The 15,485-nt window shown below is 44.1% G+C and overlaps 1 protein-coding gene across 4 annotated transcripts in view; it reads left to right on the top strand.

The window, feature by feature from the left end:
- LOC133140345 (EGF-like repeat and discoidin I-like domain-containing protein 3) overlaps window positions 1-15,485 on the top strand; it is a 154,900-nt gene that overhangs the window by 10,525 nt on the left and 128,890 nt on the right. The gene's annotated exons all lie outside the window — the stretch shown is intronic.

Below are 15,485 nucleotides of genomic sequence, written 5' to 3'. Positions count from 1 at the left end.
GGTGCTTCAGAACGTGTCCGGTAAATATACTGTGATGTACTTCCTGAGTGGTCCATCTTAATACCACCGTCACGAAACAGGTTCCATTCCATCCTCTAACTCCAAATGAGGTGTCAGAATATTTCAGATTGTGATGGCGCATTGTAGATTTTAGCTAATTTCTCACTGAGCCTTTCAGTACAATGACTGTAACTAATGCTAGGACGACATTGTACAACTGGCCAATTCTAAAAGATGAGAATCTGTAGCCATCCTTAACCACACAAGTCCTTATACCTGTCTATCTTTGGTGTGCACAGACGTTCAGACAGCTGGCACTAGATGATCCATGGCAGAAATATCATGTTTGAAATTTACCGGTGCTTTACCAACAGCACGGGCGATTGCAGGAGTCAATCCAGACGTTGTTGACCCTCTCCCACCGTGCGATCATTCTGATAGCCCTTCCACCTTTACCGTGCCACTGGGGCATCTAAAGCGGGTCCGTCTTGTGGAAATCTTCTGGCCCAGAATCGTGGAGTGTATCCCTGGTGTTACCTAATGGGCATTAGCTGGTGAGACACTTGTGTCCTCGATTGGCCGGCAGTGGGGGGTTTTATGTGACACGCTAGGCCTGTAGGCTTGGTGGCAATTGCTCTGCCTGTCCGAAGCTTGATTACTCCGTAGAGTTTATAATATGGATGAAAGGTCACACGGCAGACTGCTTCTGTTTTTAATGCTCTTGCGGGTCAATTTAAAGGCGATGGACTCGATATTACGAGCTGGTTGGACGGGTCTAAACGAGGCCGACGTTTAATGCTCTGTGACAGCTGCTGACTCCAAAGCGACCGTTTAGCTATTGTTACTCGGACTACTTTCATACTGTCGCCTTCCACGCGTTGAAATCTGCGTCGTTTTTTAACGCCGTTCGTCATTGCCGTTCGTCATCGGCGGTGCCTGATGTGAATTAAGCAGATGTTTAAGCGCATATCCCGAAAGTTGCGGATTCCCAGTCTGCTGTATGCTTGAGCAACTTCACAGCATCTTGAAAAATAAAAAAGACAGGCCTTACCAATCACAGGCGATGCCGAGGAACGGGTCTGACGCAGATCACTGAAGCCTGGCCTTGTTATCCGAGACATTTAGTTATTCATTTTCACATCTCCCCGCATCAGCTCTCAGAGGAGCAAGGCCAGAAATACCCTGCAAAAGAAATGACTTTTTTTTTTGTTGTTGAATTTATGAAATGAGACCATTTCGGTCTTATTTCTTTAGCTTCTTTTGTTGATAGTTCGGTGTTTTAAGACTGGCTCAGGCAGTGAGAGCAGTCGTCTGGCAGTCGGAGGGTTGCCAGTTTGATCCCCCGCCCAGGCTGTGTCGAAGTGTCCCTGAGCAAGACACCTAACCCCCAAATGCTCCTGACGAGCTGGTCGGTGCCTTGCATGGCAGCCAATCGGCGTTGGTGTGTGAGTTTGTGTATGAATGGGTGAATTGTACAGCGCTTTGGATAAAGGCGCTATATAAATGCCAACCATTTTAAGATAGCTTGAGTCATAGTAACTGAGACTATCGAACTATTAACCTGCTAGCAGTCAAATAGAGCACATTGTACGGACCATGTAATTACTTTGTATTGTATAACTATAATTGTATATCTATAGATTAGTGTGTAGTCACATGGTGTGGCATGGAGAGATCGTCCTCTGGTCTTCTGCCCAGCACTGACAGTGAAATGCTGCAGAGCTGAAGGCGTTCGGCACAGACCGTATCCCAGAGTTCTCCTGGCTGCTGCCTCCCCCGTGTTAGCTCCATCACCACCTCCACGCTTCAGTCTTCCCCCGTGCTCTGGTAGGTTTCATTTGGCAATGCGGGGGCGTCGTGTGTGTACCAGTGCCTGTAGTTGCACAGTTCTTTAAGCCAGGACAGATATGGATTTCCCTAAATGCTCGTGAAGTGGTATCTAGTTTGTTACTCAAACCTTCAGGACACAAGTGGGCTCGTAACCGAATCGCCAGTGAGGAGTGTAATATAGAGGCCTGTGTTCTTTAACCAGATATATTTTCATTATGATTTGCACAGAAGTGCCGTAGGTACCAGGTGTAACAATCCTCCGTTGTTACCTTTGGATCACGGCTGTCTCCGGAAAGGCTGGTGTGGAACTTTTCAGAGCCGGGTTCAGGTTGTCAGGGGGCTTGTGAAGCGCCTCTCCGAGTCGCCGCTCGGAATGACAGCCGCGCGGGGAGAATCCGCGGAAAAACGCGGAAGCAGGCGAAGGCTCCAGGAATAGACGGCGGAACTGCGGGGACCGGGCTCCGGAGAACGGGGCGTTCGGCTCGTTCGCGCGTCACTCAGACGCCGCGGCGGTGAAATGGGCGGATTATTCTAACGCGGCGAGGCGATGCATGATTAACAAGGCCTGCCAGTGCGGAGAGGCCTGCGTACGTCCTCCAAAGGACCCAAGGGGCGGCCAATCACTGCCTGTTTTTAATTCCCCTGCCGGCTGTCTGCTCTGACACATGAAAACGGATGGAAATCCACTCTACTGACGAATACTCCAGGATAGCTCAGGAGGAAGGAGAAGAGTAAAGGCGAAAAAAAGATTGCTGTAGAGTCAGAATAAACCCATACAAGTGTGAACAGCCCGATTCCCCGCCAGGACCCTGCGGTACAGACATAAAACGAATACGTAGAAAAGGAAGAAGAAGAAAAAAGTTCTAATAAAAATCACAGTAGCCCTGCCTGTTTGTTGAAAACCTTTGACTTACTAAATGGAGCGTGTGATTAAAGCGTGCAATTGCATTTTTTTGTTCCTGTTTAATTACATAAGGTCTCGCTGCAAGGTCGTGCTGCTGGAGTAGGCTGGATTCGCACTCATTTGTGACTCTTTGTCAGTAGCTCAGGTTGGCTGTGCTGAGTGGAATAACGCAGACACGGGGTATGACCGATGGGGTCAGGCCCTGTGGTCAGGACCGAATGGAGCAGCCACACCAAACTGGTTCTCACTACCCCAACAAATGTATGTGAGGGAGACTTATGACTCTCCCTGATGTATGATAAGTGGTTGCCCTGCTTTTGAATACTACCCACAGTTCTTCTGCCTGCCTGACAATTGGGGAATTGGGTTCCAGCAGCTGTGTCGTAGGGCTTCCTTTGAGGGCACATGTTTGCATACTGTGTACTGCGCACTGCACCATTGTCTCCTCTGCTTTGCCTGCCACGGCATATCCTACTCAAAAATAAATAAGCAAAACATTAGTTTCTCTGGCTGATTTGTGGAAAAAAAATCGCAGCTTCTTGGTCTCTTCTGAATCACCGACTCCATTCACAAATGCAGCCTAATTACTCGGGGGCGTGAAAGACGTATCGATGAATCACATTTGATTTGTTACTTGCAATTACTTGGATCGATACACTGAGTGCAATCTCTCCGACCTCAGCTGTGTGGAACAGGAAGCAGGATCTCAGGGCCTTGTCATGGTTTCTCTGCTGAGTCACCGAACTCAGCCATTAGACACATTAGACTCCGCAGCCATTATTCAAGCAGGGAAAGTCCGCTCCTAATGGGCCTCATGTATTAATCATTTCCTAGTTGAAAGGTCACTCGAAAACAGTGGTCTCCAACTAATAGGAATACCTAGGAATCGTAATGAATTCCTAGGAATAATTACCTTAATTAAAATAATAATTATGCACAATGCAGGTACATCTAAGTATGCAGACTGTCATTAACTGCTGAGAAGTCTTGCTTGTTGCACACTTATTTTCCCAACCAATCGAACAAACTATGAATGAGATTCGAATGAGAAATAGCTAATGCGTGTTGATTGGCACGAGCACTGGCATCTTTTGAATATTACATTTGGATGTTGTCTCAGTTCTGGACGTGCTAATCTATGAACTTAGCCCTTTTCTTAGTATGTTACATGAGTTGCATGAACATGTCAATAGAGCCTTATGATTCGCACATTACCGCCCCCTACTGGACCTTTAAACACATCAGCGGGGACGTTGCACCTGTGCTCATTAAAATTCACATCATATACCGCAGTGTGAATAGCAAGCAGATTTACTATATTTCCCAGTCACAATAATATAAGGCAATCAGGGGTATACTCCGCAATTACAGCAAAGCTATAATGAAAAATTATAGTTGAGTAGGTAATAAGTCATTTTGAATAGACTATAATTGAAAGGTCTTTAAATTTCCATTTGAGTGAATGACACTTATCACATTGCTGGGATTATTATTCTTTCTTTTTTTGTTTGTTTCACTTCATCTATACAGATTTTTGAAAGCTAACAAGCCATATTCACTATACATGTACATATTAATGTGTGTACTGTGCTGTATCTGAAAAAGGACTTTCTGTATAATTTCTAATGCCTGCATTTGTATATAAATGTAAAGGTACGTAAAGGCTTCCCAGTTTAAGGCAGCAGTCTGGCACTGCTACAAAGTGAGAAAGAGAGAAAAAACATCTCATAAAATAGGTCAGTCTGAACTTTTACTGAGCCGAGACCCCTCCACCCAGCCATCTGTATAGCTACCTGTGCAGAATACTGTTCCAGGTGACTTTGAATAAGTGGGAGCTCCAGAATTTACTATCTTTCTTCTACAGCGGAGCTGGCGGTCTGCATGTACTGTGTGTGGCCTTGTTTGTGCACATATACACACAAACATCTTGTATAAAACAAGGAGAAAGACACACATACACACACACATCTGTTATAAAACCAGGGGAAGGACATACATGCACACTCACACACACACACACACACACACATACAGACACGTAAACACATACACACACAGACACGCATACACAGACACACACACACACACACACACACACACACACACGCATACACAGACACACACACACACACACACACGCATACACAGACACAGACACACACACATCGGATATAAAACCAGGGATAAGAGCCAGGCTGGAAATGAAATAGTGATCATTTAGCTGATTTCATATCTAAAGTCCTTTTTTCTTCCGTGGAGGGCGTTATTGGCCAGTGATTTATCGACACCAGGTCAAGGTCTCCTGGGCCTTTGGAGAATTTTAATGCGATCGGTTATTAACAGACCAGACCCCGGGGACAATGTGGAAAAACACACCCTAACTCTGAGCATGCATGATTGATGTTTAGTTGAACAGTCATAAATGATTTTAAATATGCATGCAAGATGAAGGTCAGAGTTTACATGAGGTTTCACCAAAGGTTTGAGATGGCATATGTATCTATACACTCACCGAGCACTTTATTAGGAACATTTTTACTTTATTACACCTACTTATTCATGTGACTATCTAATCAGCCAATTGTGTGGCAGCACTGCAATGCATACAATCATGTAGATACAGGTCAGTTAATGTTCACATCAACCATCAGAATGGGGGAAAAATGATCTAAGTGACTTTGACCGTGGAATGATTGTTGGTGACAGACAGGGTGGTTTGAGTAGCTCAGAAACTGCTGATCTTCTGGGATTTTCACACACGCTAGTCTCTAGAGTTTGCAAAGAATGGTGCAAAAAACAAACAAAACAAAAATCCAGTGAGCAGCAGTTCTGCAGACAGAAACGCCTTGTTAATGAGGAGAATGGCCAGACTGGTCAAAGCTGACAAGAAGGTGACAGTAACACGAGTAACTACATATTACAACAGTGGTATGCAGAAGAGCATCTCTGAACACATAACACATCATAACTCTAATACCTAATAATTAATACCTAATAAAGTGCTCGGTGAGTGTAGATATATCTGATAATTAGCAGCTGAAGGAGGTCTCTAGCTGTTGAATGTGCTGAATAGTGAGGTGCACTTTGTTAGGGCTGGAAAAGGTGGATCTCCAGGAACAGAATTGGGACAGAATTATAACATTAAGGAAGGTCACCTTTTCAAATAAAATACAATTGAGCTATTCAAGCTTTTATAGGTTCAGCAAGTATAGCTGACTGCTTTGAACCAATTCCTCCATTAGGTTAGTCTAGAACAGTGGTTCTTAACCTTATTGGAGGTACTGAACCCGGCAAGCTTCATCAGTGCATTCACCGAACCCTTCGTAATTGGAAAAATAAAATTTGATTTCTTCAAAACATAGGTATATATTTTATTAGTGCACAATGGTTATACTGTGTGTGTCTTGACCCCTGAGACTGTCTCAACGAACCCCTGAGGTTCGATCGAACCCAGGTTAAGAACCACTGGTCTAGAATGACTACCCTGTTTGAATGTCTTCATGTCTACTTCATAGAGAGAATGAACATGAGTCGAGCTGGTCTTCACATCTGAGACTGATTCGCCATAGAGCTGGTCTTCTGATGCTTAAAATGGCCCTGTCGTGTTCATGGATTATCTGCTTGTTTGGCGAATAGCTGTACATGCTCGAGTTTGTCCTTTAACACACTAGAGTTCACCATCATTCAGGCATCCTGTGCCGTTGAGCAGTGTTTGTGCTGTTTGTCGCCAGCGCTTAGCCTATCAGATGCAGCTTGCACGTACAGCACACAGAAAACAGTCGATTTGTAACATACGGTCAAGGTTGCACGCATTGACTGAATGATGTCACAGACAAATACATTCTGTCCCATAACAGGAAGTTGCCCAGGGGTGGGCTCCATTCAGTCAGTGATTGGTAATCCATGGCTTTTAACCGCCATTGACATGCAGGCTGTGTAAGGAAGTCACCCTGCCCTCCTTTTTACGGGGCCTGTATTTGTGTTAATCACTGGGGCGAAAGCCAATTTAACATGGCCCACACTTCCAGCGAGCGATCAATGGGCTCGTCGGTGAAAAGCCTCCCCGTCCCGATCTCTCAGTTTTGATGTCTGCTCTGGTAACTCATCTCGCATCAGGCCAAATTGACGACATCAATGACTTTTCAGCGTTTATGTTTGTCAGAAACGCACAATGAACTGTGGCAACAATCTGGACCTGGATGGATCAATAGATTCTGGGGTTTTTTTTGGCAGCCTTTGTACATCAACCAATTACATGGTGGGGTAGGGCCTGTGAAGTAGTTTAATCTGTCTGAATCTCTCATCCCTGCGTGTGAGTGTATGTGTGTGTGTGTGCGCGTGTTTAGATGTGTGTGTGTGCATGTGTGCATGTCTCTCTGTGTGTATGTGTGCATGTGTGTCTATGTGTGTGCGCGTGTGTGTTTACATATGGGTGTGTGCGTGTGCATTTGTGTGTGTGCATGTCTCAGTGTGTGTGTTATTGCATGTGTGTCTGTGTGTGCATGTCTGTGTGTGTGGGTGTGTGTGTGCATGCCTGTGTCTGTGTGTGCATGTGTGTGTATGTATGTGTGTGTGTGCGTGTACGCATGTGTGTTCATGCATGGCGTAGGCCCTTAGCATTTTTCTCATTTCTGTACATGGGGTTATGCATTAGCATTTGATTTGACACCCTGTATGTGTGACTTCAGTGTGAGGTATGGGATCTGGTCCAGCCTGCTCTCCTGTATACACAGGGCTCTGGCCGCTCTGTGTATGTTTTGGCCTGCTGAAGAGAGGAAAGGGGTGTGAGGTTTTAAGGAGAGCTTGGCTGCTCAGGCCAGTGTCTAGTGCTTTTCTAATTTCTGTGTGGTGTCATTGTTATCTCGCGCCTCCGCGCTCAGACACAGCGGTGTCAGGTTGTAGGTACTAATCATTAGTCTCATTTTTGTACGCTTGCTTTCTTCTAGATTTATTTCCCAGACAAATTTCGTTTTCTGCTATTACAACAGCAATTTTCACCGCCTGCCAAGCTTCTACAAGATCCTCATCACTTTCTTTCCACCGCCCGTAAGAGACACAGCGCAGTCTCCTTAGAGCATTTTGGCTCTTGTGCACTGTTTTCCACTGTCTGGTCCTGTTCCTCTAGCTGGAAACGTTTTGGTATGACACAGACACTTATCTTGAGCTTGACCTGCTGGCCTCAAGAGAAGACCATGCCCAGCTAACATAAAACATTTTCACAATGTTGTAGCCATGTCATGGCAATGTTAAAACATTGACAAAACATTCCATTAACATTGTGCAAAAGGTTTTGTGTTAGCTGGGATGATTCTGTTCTGTAATCCTTCCCTTAGGTGTGCTAGTTCTGGCAGCTGGTACCTGGACAAGCATCTCTAAAGCTCTTTAGTTCCATCCAATGAGAAAATGAGATCCTCCCTCTCTCTGGAAAAGCTTTACTTTCATTGGGTGTAACTGATTTCGACTGACAGCACTCCTCCACTTTAGTCCCAACCCGAGTTACTGCTTTTAAAATATGTAAATCTATTATACACTTGTGATGTAGACTTAATGGTATCTAGGCACTGGACTATACTCAGACATCATCTAATCACAAACCCACAACAGGCATTCTGCTCCTGGGTGTGTTGTTCCTCAGGGCGGACTACAATTATTTTACCACCGGACATCTTTGGGCAGTGCTGCTGAGCTATTAACAGCAACATACTTTTTTGTAATTCATGTATTTTTCATGAACTGGGCTAACACAGCCAGTTTGTATTGTTAATTGGCATTTGTTATGTGGTTTCAGTCAACAGTAGTCCCTAACATTGGTCATTTGTTATTTAGCTGATGCTTTTTTTTTTATCCAGCAACTGATAAGACTAAGCAGGGGACAATCCCCCTGGAGCAGTGTGGGTTTAAGGGCCTTGTTCAAGGGCCCAACAGCTGTGCGGATCTTACCGTGGCTACACCGAGACTTGAACCACCAACCTTCCAGGTGCCAGACATGTACCTTAGCCAGGATCTGAAATACAGCTTGTTCAGTTCATTTTGGCAAATGTTTAAGACTCAGGCCGAGGTCACCAAACTGTGAATGCGAAGAAAAATGAAACCACTGATATTTTTAAGTCAATGTGAAGGACAAATATTGATAGAAACCGGGTCATTGTGTACACACTACTGGACTTTCCTTGACACAAAGTACTGATTTAGTTTGCTGCCAATGACACACACACAATACTTGAGCACAGCTTTCTTCAGATGATTGGCTGCATCTCATCACAGATTCTCAAGGCAAGGTTTTCTTAACGTTGGAAGTTCTGTCCCACAGCAGTTGAAACCAGAACATTCCAAGGTCAGCGCTATGGCAACAGACACTGAACTGTAATACACTCCTGTACCAACCTCAATCCGTTAATATGCAATGGAAAGAACAAAGGAGGTTTGGGCGTCTTGTGAGTCTAAAGAACCTTTGATTTTCACAGAAAATGTGCATTGTTTTCCTCATGTAGCTGATATTTTTTCACTCATTAAGGCTTCTGAATAGAACACACTGATGTTTGGCTACATAGTTCGCATTGTATGTAAGATAGATCTAGTGAGTCGCACATCTATGGTCTTGGATCTATGTTAGTAAATACCAGTTAAGGACTATTGGGCCATCTGTGAGAGAAGAAAAGGTGCAACGTTAACTCAGAGAAACATGATGTAAATAACTGATGTGACTACAAATGATGTGACTAAACAGATGACTGTGAACCACAGACTCAGTTGCAAAATATGGCTACTACCTGGTAAGCCATAACTAATGCTATACTAACATCCATCTGATACAGCCAGTAGGTTACCACTTCCATAAGCTGGCATGCATGTGCGCAATCACAGTCATTGATGTATGATGGTGCTTGGTTGTATGTGTAAATTGCTGTATGTGCGTGTGCGTGTGTGTGTTGGTGCTTATGTGTGCGTGTGTGTGGTGTGTGTGTGCGGTGTGCACACATGTGTGTGACTGCAACATAGAGGGTGGTCTCCATCTCAGTTCCAGTAAATCAGCACTATGAAAGTAGGACCACATAGATTCTGGCTGCTCTCATCGCTCTTGTTGGTCCTCCAGAGATCCTACGCCCGGTGGTCTTGCAAATTGCATGGTCCCGTCCGATTATAATGTGGCCACTCCATCTCCACCCAACCGGCTGGGTACGCCTCAGCTTGCCATTAAAGAAAGGCCCTTTTTATTTATTTTTCAGAAAGAAATGATTGTGTTTCTTATATTCTTGGATGTATTGGCAAAAGAAAGTGCTGAAAGGCGAGGGAGCTTCAGCAGGCAGAGTCCTTCATTATTCAGCAGCGCTTGAAGACCAGCGATGGTTCACAATCACGCACTGCTTTATTCAGTGGAAGCAGCTCCACTTCAGAGACTCAAAGCACTTGAAGGCTAATGCTGATCAGAAGCATTTTGGCTGTAATTACATCGGTTCATTTGTTCTATTATCACCCCGCGCACACATACACACACACACACACACACATACCCCAACCCTGTGACTGCCAAACTTGCAAGTTATTCATTTTTTCTGGAAAGATATCAGTATTCTGACTGATTTGCCAGTCGCTCGATGAGTGCTTGTTTCTGAGTGAGAATCAGGCCTTGCCTATGGTTGGCCCTGATAGGTGGACATCCCACTAGCCACAGACTGATAGCAGGAGTTGTTGGGTGCCAGCCATGGTGGATGGAATGGGGGAGAGGATTTAAATACTGGCAGGCAAAGAGTGTGTTTGTGTGTGTGTGTGTGTGTGCAGGAGTGGTATACTGTATGTGATGGTCTATCACCAAAATACAGCAATCTTTGGAAAACATCTATTGCAGAAGGGTTGAAAGGAAAGTGACAGCTATAGATAACTAGACTTTTATCAGTTATTCTGCCTTGGGGGTTGGGGGTCGATTTATGGCACTTCCACCCACATATGGAGGGATATTAACCCCTGTATTTAAGATACTGTATGTAACCCAACCTATCCTTAATAAAATTAAACTAAGTACTTCTGTGTGTTGCTTAGTATCTTTAGTGAAAATATGATGTCATGTCTTACAGTATATGATCCTTTTACAAAATGGGAAATTCCTTTAATATTCATTGTTTGTGAACAAGGCAAGTGTTCTGTTTAGAATGTTTCAGATTTACTTTTTCATGTAAAAGTGTGGCAAAAACAATCACAAGGGAGACTAGCCTATAAAACACTGTAAACAAAAATGGACAAAAAAAGCCTTCATGCACATAATATAGATCATCAGATTATTGTGGATGAAAAAGCGTGACTTAGTTCCTTCTCCAAAGTTTCCAAAGCAGACGTGGGTTTCATGTTTCCAGCAACTGTAAACCGGGCTACAGGCAATTTCTTCTGCAAATTAAATCCGCATGACAACAGGCAACAGTTTTAAAACCAAACTGGAGGCTGACGCACTCCTGATGGTCAAACCGGATGATCCTAAACTATGAGTGAGAAGAGCACACATCCTCTTGTAGCATGTTGTGCTTAGTCCTCTGCTGAATATGAGGAATATAAATGAAGGATATCCACTTCTGAATTATCACTACTGCATATCGCAGCCAGGCAGCGCTGACTTCATCGATGATTTTGTGCACGTAAACTTCTCCTGTAAAAGCGTTATACAAATAAAATTGAATTGAATTGAATTGAGGGCAGAAAATAAGCAATGATTGCAGGGACACTGTGCACTGTCACATGCTCAAAGGCAGTGACAATTGACTGTGACCTTATTACGGTAAGAGGCAGCCCTTGACCATACGCCGGTTAATGTGCATGTCTTAATGGATCTGTGACGTGCTATTGACTGCTACAGGATGAACACTTCCGTTCTGTGATCAGCAGAGAGAGGCGGTGACAGCAGAACTGTCAGAAACCTGCCATTTCCAGCCATTTTACGTCTTGGCTAACAGGCTGGGAAGTGGATTGTTTGGCCGTATCAAATATTAACAAATCAGCCTGTTCAGGGTTCATACAGTATATCCTTCCAATCGCATCTCTGTGTGTGTGTGTGTGTGTGTGTGTGTGTGTGTGTGTGTGTGTGTGTGTGTCAAATAAGTGAAGTTGGCTGCATATTTCATATTTAACCTTTTGGATGAACTCCTCAAATAACCTTAGCAGTAATTTCAATGACAATGCCTTTACTTATTGTTGGCAAAATGAAAAGTGCTCTACTTTTTTTAAAGACATAAATAACCTGCAAGCCATTCAATTTGGTTAGCTGCCACGAAGCAGTAAGATGTTACCCTGTGCTAGCCTTAGCCTTTGTGGATTGACTTGTATGTCCCTCCTGAATTCATTGCAGCATTTACTTATCAAAGTTTAAAATGACTACCAGCCCCCCCTCTGAGTTTTCTGAAATGTCTCTTTTTCTGGGCACTTAGGCTGCGTATTGATTCTGTTTTTTGTTTTTTTTTCATTTCGCATTTTAGGCAATTTGGCACAACATCTAGAACTAAAAAGGAAGCAAACAAACAAATGGTAATTTTGTCAATGGGGAATTCTCATGGGGGTTTGGGCACTCTTAACAGCCACTTTAATGCATTAATTTCCCTTTACACTGATTTAAAATCTGAATGCTGCTCTCTTCTACAATGAAAAGATTTACTACAGAGCAAGCAGTACTGTAAACCACACACAATAACACCCCTAAGCTAGTGGAGGAATATCCCAACATGTATTTATTATACACAGTCTTGTATTACATTATACATGGTATTTATTTATGACCTATATTTAATAAGATTCACATCTCAAGGGAACCTGGCATATAAGAGCTACATAAAAGCTCGCTCGACAATGCGAGAGACACCAAAACAAACAGAAAATAAAAATAACTGCGTAGATAGGCTGCATCCCATGTGACTAATGAGCCAATCACACAGCTCAAATAGGCACAGGCATATGCTACATAGAGGGCCGTGTTTGTCCTCAGTAACATTAAGCCTCAATAGGCCTCAAGGAATGTACTGTACTGGGAACAAGTGGCACAATTTGACATTTCCTCCAAAATTTGGTAAAAATGCAGCTCGAATTAAATAGCTTTTTGAGTGAGAAGTTTCCTGCTTTATCTTGAGGTATCAAGTTTTGGCATTCACTTGTAATCCCCCTATGGTCTTGACACAGTAGAACCACTTATCACACAGAGCACTTTCGGGATAAAGTTTTTGCTCCACTGGAGGTATTAGCCATCAAAGAAGAGAGTTCTAGAACCTTTAAGAGCTTAAAGTTCGTCAGAGTGTTCGGAGCACAGCGTTTGTGGTAACGGGAGGCTTTGGGAGCAGAAACCAGGAGGGCAGCAGTCGGCGCTTATGTTCAAGAGTGTGGTTTCTCTGCTGTGTGCCACCCCACGTGCCTGTGGCCCGGGCATCGAGGGGAAACCGCCTACCTCACTGTGACCGAAGGGGAGCCTCAGTGGCAGCCGCGGTGATCACGGGGCCTGGTCTCCGACTCAAACCCTCCATGACTGCAGTGGGGGGCTGGAGACGGCGCGGGGCTCCGCTGAACTCTTTGATGTGAAGAATGCCTTCAGAGACCCAGGGGTAGATGGCTTACGGTGAATCTTAAATCGTCCTGAGGGAAGAAATAAGATGAAGAAGTCATAAGCACTGGGTGAATGCATTTGTAAAGCAGAGGCTATTTTTTTTTTAAAGGGGTTAGGGTTCAAGCCCTTTTGTGACCTGACCTATGAAGCACCAGTTGGGAATGCCCCATTTGAGTGCCCAGTACACCACCCACTCTACACAAGTAACCTGGAGCAAAGTGCAGCACTCCTCTGATACACTTGAAAGCAATGGCAGCTCTATCACACTCAGGCACAAAAAGAAGAGCCTACAAAAGAAGGGCTATTACCTATTGGAATAAGGACACCTCTCTTACCTGTCTAGGCAGCTAGAGAGGGATTGCAAGATGATGCAATTTGCTGGCAAGTTGTAATACCATTACACCCAAAGAACCCTGGCTTTCCAAAACCCACACTACCCTACGGGATGATATAGGTGGTATCCTGTTACTGATGACTCCCAGTCACAGTCATTTGGAAGTGACCTTTCGGTGACCTTTCATTAACCTCAAAATGGTTGAGGTCACCCTTAATTCTCAATAGGTGAATCTGTGTACCAATCCAAATTTCCAACACAATTGTTGGTTAGAGTCAGTGATCCAATAATACCACATGGTACTATAGCTAGAGTGTTTTTAATCCCTTCAATAAACTCTCCGTTTTATAATACATTTTCAAGTTGTGTCTTAGTTAATGCAAAAATTCCTTAGATGTACTTAAAGTCTAAGAGGAGGCAGGTTTGACAGGTTTAACTGTACTGAGAGAAGCTTTGTATCCACTCACTCCAAAGCCGTTCCCCTGTCATCCGGACTTGCTGCAGGTTTACCGGTATGAAGTCTTCTGACTTCTGACTTCTTCTGACTTTTATTTACATCCCTTCTATAGGGGCAACATGGCTCAGGCAGTAAGAGCAGTTGTCTGGCAGTCGGAGGGTTGCCGGTTCGATCCCCCGCCCGGGCTGTGTCGAAGTGTCCCTGAGCAAGACACCTAACCCCTGAATGCTCTTGACGAGCTGGTTGCTGCCGTGCATGGCAGCCAATCACTGTTGGTGTGTGAGTGTGTTTATGAATGAGTGAATGAGAAGCATCAATTTTACAGCGCTTTGGATAAAGGCGCTAATAAATGCCAACCATTTACCATTCTTTTTCTTGTCCCTCACTTGTGTTGGTTTCCCCTTTTTTCCTGTGTTGGTTTCCTGTCCTGATCTCTTTATCTCCTGGTGCTGGCTTGTTAAGGCTATATCGCTTGTCTGTTATGCACGCTTCTTGAACCAAGAGTCTTTCATTGAGTTCACTTTTGTTCTTTGCCATCCTTCTCCTTTGACTATATCTGACGATAACTCCTTTGAATGTTGCATCCATTATTCACTTTTCATTCCAGAGAGTGATCCCTGTGGTCACCCAGTAGCCTTGCTCAATGTGACAAACCTGACAAACCTGACAGCCGTATACAGTATACATGTGAACAATTAATTTTTTGTACAAAATTCTAGGCTGATTTTATCATCTTTCGCTCACTCAATTAACCTCATCTCCAGGCTGTTGGCTGTTGTTCAAAGATTTGGCATGTTCATGGTTGCCTAAAAACTTTCCCTCCCTGAATTTCATCCTGGTAATATTCTTGACAGCTTTGCTCTGGTCTGCTCAAGTTTTCCCTGATTGATCAAAGTCTGTACTCCTTTCTCTGCTTTTGCCTCTTGGAACCACAATTCTTTTTCAATGGTACCACTTGTGGAAGACTTCCATTCCGTTGATGCAGCATGCCTTGGAGTACTATCCGGTCTTTGTACAAGCAGTCCACCACCTATTTTTATAAAAGGAAAAAGGCACAAAAGTAGAACCTCTTGAGAAGGACCACTTTGCAAGGTCCTATTCCTTCGTCCAGTCCTCTGAGGAGAGGGCGTAGCATCTCGTCTGGGCTTTTCTCCCATGAGATGGACCGAGTGTAGGTGAGCAGGGTCCTATCCTTATTCTTCATTCCCATCACCCCCCCCTTCTTCAGAAACAGCCGCCTGAAGCCACCAGCGGCTGCAGCATCTCCTCCCGCCATTATCCGGCCGAGCACAAAAGACCCTACATGCACCTTTTGATGAAAAGAAAAAGGAAACAAACGAAGAAATGGCCCTTTCCCTGGAGGATGCTTGTAAAGCCCTGCTTTTATGTC

The sequence above is a fragment of the Conger conger genome, chromosome 11 (genome assembly GCF_963514075.1).
Source record: "Conger conger chromosome 11, fConCon1.1, whole genome shotgun sequence".
NCBI classification, from domain to species: Eukaryota; Metazoa; Chordata; class Actinopteri; order Anguilliformes; family Congridae; genus Conger; species Conger conger.
The sequence above is the reverse complement of the archived record's forward strand: the minus strand, read 5'-3'. Positions and strand labels throughout refer to the sequence as shown.